This window comes from Cyanistes caeruleus, chromosome 20 (assembly GCF_971803275.1).
Source record: "Cyanistes caeruleus chromosome 20, bCyaCae1.hap1.1, whole genome shotgun sequence".
In the NCBI taxonomy this organism is placed as follows: Eukaryota; Metazoa; Chordata; class Aves; order Passeriformes; family Paridae; genus Cyanistes; species Cyanistes caeruleus.
The window spans coordinates 7,562,323-7,572,334 of NC_141720.1; the positions used below are offsets into that span (position 1 = coordinate 7,562,323).

Consider the following 10,012-nt stretch of genomic DNA (forward strand, 5'->3'; position numbering starts at 1 on the left):
AGCTGTGGGACCACCCTCAGATCCTGGTTTGGGGCAGATCAGCACCTCTCGGGACTCAGATGTCCCCAGGCTGCCTCTTGCCCAGGTCCTTTGGGTGGCTTTGGGCTGAGCAAGGTGGTGATGCCCCCACCAAACCCCAGATTTGCAGGTGCTTGTGTGGGTTTGTTAAAAGGGGGTTGGATGAATGACTGCATTTATAAATTAAAAATTGGATAAATGACTGCAGGTCCCCATCAGCCATCTCAGAGGATGGACTTGGCTTGGACTGGAAGGTGAGAACAATCCTGTGGGATTTGGGATGGTGTGCAGGACTGGGGATAACTACCAGAGGCAGGAAAAAAGCAGTTAATCACAGAAATCCTTATTGTGAAAAACAAGGTTCATTTGTTTAATAAATTAAAAAAGGTTTAACATGAACAAAAAGACAATTAGGAGACAAGGATAATAAAGTAAAAGGGTTAAAACAGCCAGGTGCCCTGGTGCTCTGCCAGGAACACACCTGATATCTTTGGAACACTCCTTTTATCCCATGTGGTAACTCCTTTTATTCTGCTGTGGGGTTTTAATGCACATCCATACTTTTCCAAGAAGTATTTTGCATGGCTATGCCCTGAATCCGCCTTTTAAAGCATGTGTCTTAAAGATTTTATTTCCCTTTATCACATTTTATTTTGGGCTGGGGTTCCCCCTTCTGCAGGCAGTCAGTGTTGACAGCAGCCTGGGCCCCATCTTCTGTTCCCTGGAGTTTATCTGGCTTTGCACAGACAGGACTGAGCCCCAAAATCCAAAATTCTTCTTGAGCTATGCCTAAAACTTGCTAGCAGGAGAAAAAGGAAAAGACATAACAAAAGCATATAACATTCATCTTAATAGCTGCAAAAGCCAACATCACAATATGGATTTATAACATTATCAACAGCTGGTTTTGTCTCCTGCTCCTGCCAAGTTGGAGCTTCACAAGCTCCAGGTGATTTATGGGACCCCCAGGAGAGAGGGGGAGGCAGGAGCAGCTCCACTCTGTGCCCTGAGTGAGCCCCTCGTTCCTGGGGATGTGATCATTCCTAGGGGTTTCTTTACCCAAAAAGCTTCACCTTTTTTTTTTAACCTTTGTGGTTGTGTTAGCAAAGCCATGGTGGAAAAATGCTTGGGGTCAGGGCAAGCACAGCCCCCTTCACCTGCCAGGGATTTTTGGGAGGCTGGGAATGTGAGTTTTGGAGGAGCTGGTCCTTAGCAGAGACCTTGCATGTGTACAGAGAGTGCTGATTCATCTGGCTGCCACTGGAGACAAGAGAACATCTAATTAAGTCACCCGTGTATAAATAAATGTACAAGGTACAACCTCAGGAGCACAGAACAGCACTGGAAAATCTCAGAAATGCACAGTATGCTTTCACTCTCTCTGGCAGGGCTGGAGCTCACCACTGGGACCACCCTTTTCTTTAGAAATATCAAAGAATGGGATTTTTTATTATTATTTTTCTGTTCCAGTGTTAGTTTTTTATATCAAAATCCAGTCATTTCCTCTTTTCCTGCAGTTCAGCTGGGTCTCAGGTACACCAAGGCTTTGATAACCCTCCAAATACTCAGGGTCCACTTAGTAGCTCCATCCAAGGTTGTGAGGGGTGTGCATCCCTTTTTTTTGGATGAGAGGGAAAAACAACAGCAAGACCAAGAAAAACAGAGCAATTAATTGCTGCTCTAATTGCAGCACCCACTGCACGGGACAGCACCGTGTGCTAATTAACCTCATTAAAGGCCTTTGCATTTGGCTCAGAAAGGGGTGAGACCCTGCCCAGTCCTGAGTGGGAATTGTTTGGCTTTTTCCCTGAAATCCCCAGTTTTGTGGTGTGGCTGGGGGGGTTCCCCCTGCACATCCCTCTGTTCCAGCTCCCCAGGATTTCCCAGCTCCCCAGGATTTCCCAGCTCCCCAGGATTTCCTAGCTGCTGGCTGTTGCCTGACATTTTCTCATCCTGAGCTGAGCTTTCCTGGCCTCTGGACGTGCACAGGCACCGACTCTGCCCCGTGGAAGTGTCTCCCATAAACCAGCTCATGGTTATTTTTACAGCCCTTTCCCCTCCTCGAGCCCTCGCTGTGAGCACGCCGGGAGAGGCCTTTGTTGTGTTTTGAGGCAATTAGTTTTGATGGCATAACGAGGCTGATAAATTACCACCTTGGCCAGGAGCTCTGGGTGTTTGGGAGGAAGGAAATCCCTCAGTGTCTTCCTTCTGCCACGCTCGAGAGGTTTTTTATGGTGCCTCGAAGGTGACAGCAGGAAAAATCATGGGAGGTGTTCCTGCCCAGGGCAGGGGTGGGAATGAGATGGTTTTTAAGGACTTCTAAGGATTTTTAAGGACTTTTCCAACCCAAAGCAGTCTGGGATAATGGGAAGAATCCTTGCCTACCCTGGTGCCATCCTGCAGCCCTTGGTGGCCGTGCCCAGGAGGGGGTGACTGTCCCTTGCTGGATGAATTAAAGCAGGATGACTTTTGCCAAGGACCTTTTCTTATTGAGGCAGCAAAGCACAAATCATCTCCAGGAGTCTGACTGATTAAAAGTGAGAAGATCTGAAAGTTCTTGCAAGTGAGTAATAATAATAATCATCATCATCATCATCATCACCTCTCCCTCTGGCTGCTCCAAATGGTGGGCTGGGAGTTTATAATTAAATCCATAATCTCTGCACACCCCCTGCTGCTTTTTAGGGGTGACACTGCTCCAGCCCACACCCCACGCTGAGTGTGCAGGAATTGTCACAGTCCCAGGCTCAGAGGCAGCTGCCTAATTGCACCAGCAATGCTTTTTTAATAATTATTCCTACATTTCCTCCATCTGATAAGGTCAAGCCCACCTTGAGGACAGCTGCTCCGCTGTCTTTTCCTCTCTGGGATCCACGGAGGATGCAGCTGCTCTGACCTTTTACAGCAACCTCTTTAAAGGTGACCAAGAGATGCACAAAATGTATCTCCCAAAGCAGTCTGAAGGAGGTGGTTTGGGTGTATTTTATTTGTCATGCCAGGTGTCCCAAAGGATTGCTCACAAGGGAAAAGGCTCTGACTGCTTTTCATGGAAAATTAAGGGAAGCAGGGATAGGCAACCTGCAGGAAGAACATCCCTGGCTAAAATTGGAATTTTATGGCTAGAAAAAGAAAGACAGAAACAGCAACCAGCCTGCTCTGGGCTCTTCAGCAAGGCTGGTTTTTTCTCCCATTTATTTTTTTTCCAAACTGGGACTGACTCCGCTGAAGGAATGAAAAATTCAGCCGGATTTTCCAACGTGTCCTTGCAAGGCCTTTGCTGTGACCTGGTGGAGGCTTCCAAGGGCTTGGCCATGGTTCAGGTGTGAGGTGAGAGCTCCAAAATGCCCCTGGGAGGAGCTGGCTCAGCATCAGCCGGCTGCTGGTGCAAACCAAGGCCACCGACACCACGAGCTGGGAGCCTGTTCCGCAAGGGAGGAACCAGATTTGGGACCCAGTGACTGCAGAGAGCTTCACTGACCCATTTTCCTCTGGCTGATGGATACAGGCCCTGGGAAAAGCTCCATAGCAACTGGATGTGCACAGTTTAATTATGAAATCCCCACGGTGCTCCCTTGTAAAGATAAATGGATCCAGGATATTTTTCCCCCCTCGCAGCCATTAGGAAGGGTCTATATTTAGAAGGTCCTGTCCCACTTTGCCATGTGCCAGCAGCACAGCCTGGGGAAGGGCAAGGAGTAGGGTGAGCATGGCCAGGTCAACACATGGAACATCCTTCCAGGAAGCTCTGGCAGCCTGAGGAACCTGGTGGTGATCCCATGGCGTTTGGAGTGGGTGTTTTTCCCTGCCAAAAGCAGTGCCAGGCACTCCTGATGGTGCTGGTGGCATTTCACACCCTCCTGAACCCTGCAGGTAACACCAGGTGTGACAGGGAACCCAACAACCACACCCCAGGTGTTAATCCCAAAAGGAGGGACAGACCCAGCAGGAAAACAAGGCAGCAGCAGCAGAACTGTGTTAGTGAGAGTATTTTGGGTTCTTTCCTGGTTGTCTTTTTTTTTAAGCTCTCCACAACAGCTCAGGTCAGCTCTTATTACCTTCAGCTGTCCCTCCTGTCCCCTGGCACAGAGCACCGAGGCACAGACAGTGAGAACTTTGAGATGGCACGATAAATAAAATAGATGCTATTATTGCAGCCCTCTCCTGTTTGCTGCTGCCATGGTATCTCTCCCCTTGTCTGACTTATTGCTGATGTCTCCTGTCAGCCCCGCTTGCCTCTCCTGGTGATGTGATTTATGGGCCAGGGAGGCAGAGCAGAAACACGGCAGAATTGCAGATGAGGGTGCAGGGAGGGGCAGGGAGGGGCTGTGATGAGGATGTGCACAGGGGTCCTTGTCCCAGCGCTGTGTGACAGGGGATGGGGTCGGGGACACTGTGCTCAGACAGCCTCGCTCCAGGGCTCCAGCTCAGCACCTCCCAGCTCGGGGAAGCAAAACCTGGAGCAGGGCCACAATCGCTGTCACTTCCCAAGGTGAGCTCCCCGTTCTGCCTCCATCAGAGCCCCTGGGCTGTGAGCTCCAGGCAGCAGCCAGCCCTGCCCAGGTCCAGCACGAGCCTCAACTGCTGCAAATTCACCCTGCTCCTTCTGCTTCCAGGAGTTTGTCCTCCCTCATCCCTGCTCCTCTGCAGCCAAGGTGGTTTTGGAGAGAGGAGCCACAGCTTTGGGGAGCTGTCCTTGCTGGCAGCCCTGCAGCACGGCAGGACGATGCTGTTTTCATTGCCAGGGCTGAGGCTGGTGATAATTGAAAGCTGTTCCTCTCAGCCCTGCAGCCCCCTCGAGCTCCAGGTGCCTCTCCCACGTCCTTCCCGCTGCCAGCCCCAAAGCTGGCAGGAATCTGGAAGTGCCAGTGAACAACCCCTGACTTCTGGATTTCACTGCAGCTCCCAGGAGGGCAGGGCTGGGGACTCTGTGGCTCCCCGGTGTCACCCTGCACAGCAAGCCCAGGAGTGTGAGTGAGTAACTGTGTGCTGGCAAGGGGAGAGAAAGGCCAAACCATTCCCTGTAATCCTCCCCAAAACTCAGGGGGAAGATGAGAAGCGAGGATTTGCGTTAGAAATGAAAATTAAAGCGGTGCATGGTTTCATTTCCTTGCTCTGAGCAGCACAGGAATTCCAAAGGCTGCTCTGAGGCAGATTCTGCTGCTTTAATCCGGTTTTTTGGCCAGTTATGCACACATGTACCAGTCCTGCTTGGATTACACTTTTCAAGGATTACAGCACAAATCCAGCCAGCTTTTAATGCCTGGAATGGGGCAGAGCAGCTGACATTAATACATTCCAGGAGTGCAAACCCGGCCGGCGCTGGGATCATCGTTAGGAACTCTGATGGAGGATTATAATGCAACTTGGAGAAATCAGCCACACTGCTGCATCTCCAGCTGGGGATTTTCCTTCCCTTGGGCCATGTCACCCGCTCATTGAGCAGTCCCAGGTTCTGGAGAATCATTCCAGGGAAATCTGATGAGCGGAGCCGCTCTGGAATGCGACTGGGGACTGCACACAGGGAATCCCAATTCCTGCCCTTGGGAGACACCTGAGGGGGAGCCACTGGAAACTTCAGCATGGGAGACTCTGCAAAAACACAAATAAACAGCAATATCCAGGAGCTGGGGAGAGGAAGCAGGGAATTCTGCCGCTTGGTGCTGTGTTTGTGGCTCTAGCCAGTTTAACGTGCAGCTGAAGAGACAAAGGTGCTGTATAGGTGCATTTATAAAAATCATATCTAAAGATTTGGGGTGCTCTAGGAATCCTAAGATCCCTGGGGGATCCATCCTTAGGAACCCAAGCATCCCTAGGAATTACTGTATTTTCCCAATCTTTTCCCTGTTTCCCAAGATATGGGACAATTGTTGTATGGGAGATTGAGTTATGGGGGGTGACTGAATTACCATTTATCAGCAGCCACAATGCAGGACCTTAAACTGTGAGGATCAAAATACATGAAGGAAAAAAACAAACAAAAAGTAAAAAAAAACCCAAAAATTTCTTTCTTTTCCAATCATCTTAGGAAAATCTGGGTGGTGCAGTGACTCCCCAGCTTCTGGGGGAAAAAAATCTGTTTGCCATAACACAAACCCAACAAAGCAAAGCAGGTGATTGCTCCTGCCAGCTGAGCAGAGGAGTAAATCTGTAGGAAAATCAGTATTTCCTTGAGCAGGGAATGCCAGCTGGAAGTGAAGCTGACCTGCAGCCAGGGCAGCAGTGCCATGAGCAGGGAGGTGACCCCAGAGCCAGAACCAGGGGAGACGACATTCCCTTGCCTGGGGTTTCATTCCATCTTTTCTGCCTTGGGAAGGGTTAAATCTCTGCTGCTGAGGCTTGTTCCTCATCCCGTGGGGAGACGGTGCTAATTGGACTGAAAGGCCCAGGGATTAGCAGCAGAAACAGGCGAAAATGAATTGGGAAATGAGGAAAGAGATAATTGGCTTCCAGTGCCCAAAGCCATGAATCCCCGGGAGAGGAGCACCTTCCTTGTGCTGGGGCTTTGGCCAGGAAGCTGCAGCTGTGCCTGGGACCAAATTTGGGCCAGTGTGTTCAGTTTGTGAACAGGACAGAGAATCCTTGGGTGGCTACAAGCCCTCCACAACCTCCTTGGAGCAGCTCCAGCGTTGTGGAAATAAAGGAGCTCCTTTCTGGAGGGATCCTCAGCATTCCCTCCCCAGAGCCTGGCTTTGGAGGCTGCTCCAGGGAATAAACTGGGTGTCCTTGGAGTTCTTCCATCCTTCTCTCTGCTTTGGGGCACTGGTGGTGGTGTGGCAAGGGTGAGGAGAACGTCACCTCCTCAGTGGTGACATTCCAGTCACCAGTGGTTAGAGGAGGGACACACCAGGAGGGACACACCAGGAGGGACACACCAGGAGGGACACACCAGCTGGGGACAGCACAAGGAAGGGTCAGACTCACGTTACAATCAGGCTGGGAAGGACCTGGAGATGAATCAGTGATGCTGTGTAATTCCTGTGTTTGCTTGAGCATCTCCTTTGAGGCAACAACTGTCGAGCATTCGGTTCACTCGGGTTTGGAACAGGCTGCCCAGGGAAGTGCTGGAATCACCATCCTTGGAAGGGTTCAAAATTCGTGTGGATGTGGCCCTTGGGGATGTGGTTGAGTGGTTGGACTCAGTGATCTTGGAGGTCTTTTCCAGCCCAAATGATGCTGTGATTCCGTGTCTGCAGGGCCAGGAGCGCAGCCCAAAGTGACAGCCCAGCTTCCCTTGGCCAAACCCAGCCTGGGTATTAAAGCTGCTTTTAATTTCGATGTGGTTAATTATAAATATTTTACCTCTTGCTCAGGAAGGAGGATCAGGCTGCAGCTGCAGTGCTGTGCTCTCCCTGAGGCTGCTGTTTTTCCAGTGCTTCTCCAGAGCACTGAAGCCCTTTGGAGTGCGGCTGCCAGCGAGGTCACCGATCCTCCCTGGACCACTCCTCTCCTTGCTGGGCTGTGGGATGCACAAGGATTTGTGGCACAAGGATATTTGGCAGAGCTTCAGCAGCTCCTTGGCTGTGGCCAGGCACTGGCAGGGATGAGCTGAGCTCAGCTGAGCCCTCTGAGAGCAGAATCCTTTCATCCCATCTCCGTTTGAAGGTAGAGAGAGCTCAGGATGGCTCTGCTGCTGCAGAGTGAGGTGAGTTCAGTTGAGGACTCTGGCTTGAGTCATCTTGGCTGAAAATCACGCTGGGTAAACTTTCCATTCCAGTAGTTTGAGGAAAGCAGAAACGAAGCTGCTTTGGGGATTTTGGGTGGTGGCAGGGGCTGATGAAATATTGAAGAGCCAGGCCATCTGTAAGTGCTGCACGGGCTGGGGAGCACAAACAGCAGCGGGGCAGGAGCAGGAGGGGCTGCTGGCCTGGCCTGATGGACACCCCTCCTCCAGGAAAAGTGGCCAGGGTGACAGATGGCACAGTTTGCCAGGAGTTACAGCCATTTCCCCCCGTTTTTTGGCTCTATCACAGTCAACAACACACAGAGGAGAGGTGGCACTCAGCACTGGCTGTGGACAGGAGCAGAGCTCTGCTGTAACTTTATTTAACTAGATTGTTGTTACACACACTCTTAATTAAAGCAAAGAAGCGAAGGAAGCGGTTTCCCTGTGGATCTGGTGTTGATGTGGGACAAAGGAAGGAGCTGTAATGAGATTTCCATCTTGGGATGCTGCAATCCTTCAAGGACTGTGATGAGTAATTGATGTCTCCTTGCTCAGACCTTTCCCGGGGGGCACAGGACACCGGGAATGCTCTTGGGTCCATCTAGTGGAATAATTAGTCCCAAGCAATGTGAGAAGCCGTCTACAAATGAAGTCCTTAATTGCCATTTCAGTGTGCAGATGAGATGCCTCTCCCCGTTTCTGCCAAAGGAGCTAAAGCTGGGTGCAGTGAAAGGAGAGGAAATTCCAATTTTCACATGAGAAGTGGAGAATCCTTGGGAGAACTCGCTTGGCTTCTGCTGCAGGAGGAGTGGGAAGAGCAGCACAATTTGCAGCACTGTGAGATCGCTCAGGTTGTGTTTGATTGAGGTGGCTACGAGCCATAGGCTGCTCTGATGTGTAAAATGTGAAATGGGCAACAAAAGGAGGAGAAACAACAAACATTCACAGCTCTGGGGCTCCTAAAGGCAGCTCTGAGTGGCAGGAGTGATGCTCCAGGCAGGTGAAGTGGTTGGAGAGGATTCCTCTGGTCCTCAGCTGGCTTTGCTGGGATGTGGGATAGCGGGAAGGTCAGCAGGGACACGGGAATTGGGAAAAGAAACTTCCCTCTGGGTTGGAATCTCTGCATGACCAATAGGGCAAAGCTCTAGCAAAATATATCAGGGTTCAAGTGTGATTGAGAAGAAGTTTAGAGTTTTAAGATGATTCCTTTTGATGCAGAAAGCAAAATGCTTCTCCCAGAGCCCTCCTTGGCCGTGCACATGGAGATTTTGGAAATCCTGGAGAGCCTGGGGTTTGGGAGAGCCCAGCTGTCCCAGGTGGGTGAGAGATTGTCCTGCCCTGGTCTCTCTTGGTGGCATCCCTTCCAGCTGGGACACCAGGACAGACAGGAAGGAGCTCGGGAGAAACTCTAATCCCAAATTTCCAGGTCACATTTTCATCTTCCTCTGCTTCCGTCTCCCTGTTTGCACCTTGCCAAATGAGAGCTTTGCCTTCTGCTTTGCTGGGACTCCTGCAGAGTCTGCCTCAGCCTAAAGTTAGTCTGGGACTAGAAAAAAAAATCCTGAAGTGGTCTTGAGCTCTCCCTGAGAAATCTGGTTCAATGCCATGGCACGTGCAGGCAGCCTGCAGGATTTGGGAGCCCCCAGGTGAGACTTTGCCTTGGGGACCCTCTGGGACCTCCCATCCTGCCAAAATCTGGGACACAGGAGGATTCCAAAGCTCCAAACTCCGTGTTCCCAGGCCTTTCCTCTGTCTCCCTTCCAGGCAGCTGTGGGAACTCATCAAATCTCTGATAAATAATGAGCTTTTTCCGTTCTTCTCCCCAAATATTTTGTTTTCCTGTCACGGGTGAATCTCCTCAAACAAGCCTGGCAGGGGGGGCAGATTCCAGGTGTTCCAGCCTCTGGAACGATGCATTTTCTCTTCCCTGTTTCCCAAACATCTTTTAGACTTCCTTTAACCTTTTCAAACTCCTCACTAGCAGGGCTCGCTCTGTTATTTCCACATCGAGTTGGCATTTTCACGGGAAAATAACCTTCCCGTACAAACTGGTGATTTTCAGCAGCAACCATGGATTTATTGAAGAAAAGAACGGATTTTCCCACTGGGGGAATGGGAATATTGCCTCCCCAGCCAGGTGGGCACCTTGAAGCTGTCAGCTGCCTCCTTCCAAAGAGATTTAATTATTCTGGAATGACTTTTTGGGTTTGTTTGGTTTTGGGTTTTTTTTTTTTCCCTGTAAAATATTCCACCCTTTTTATTTTCTCTTCCAATTTCAACAAATACAAAATAAATCAACTCCCAATTATTTCCCCCCAACTGCTTCCCCAG

The 10,012-nt window shown here is 50.4% G+C and overlaps 1 long non-coding RNA gene across 1 annotated transcript; it reads left to right on the plus strand.

Moving 5' to 3' along the window:
* Positions 1-1,777: 1,777 nt before the first annotated feature.
* On the plus strand, positions 1,778-5,941 carry LOC147649724 (uncharacterized). The gene is made up of 2 exons (XR_015278221.1): positions 1,778-2,581; positions 2,839-5,941. It is a non-coding gene; the product is annotated as an uncharacterized LOC147649724 (long non-coding RNA).
* Positions 5,942-10,012: the final 4,071 nt, after the last annotated feature.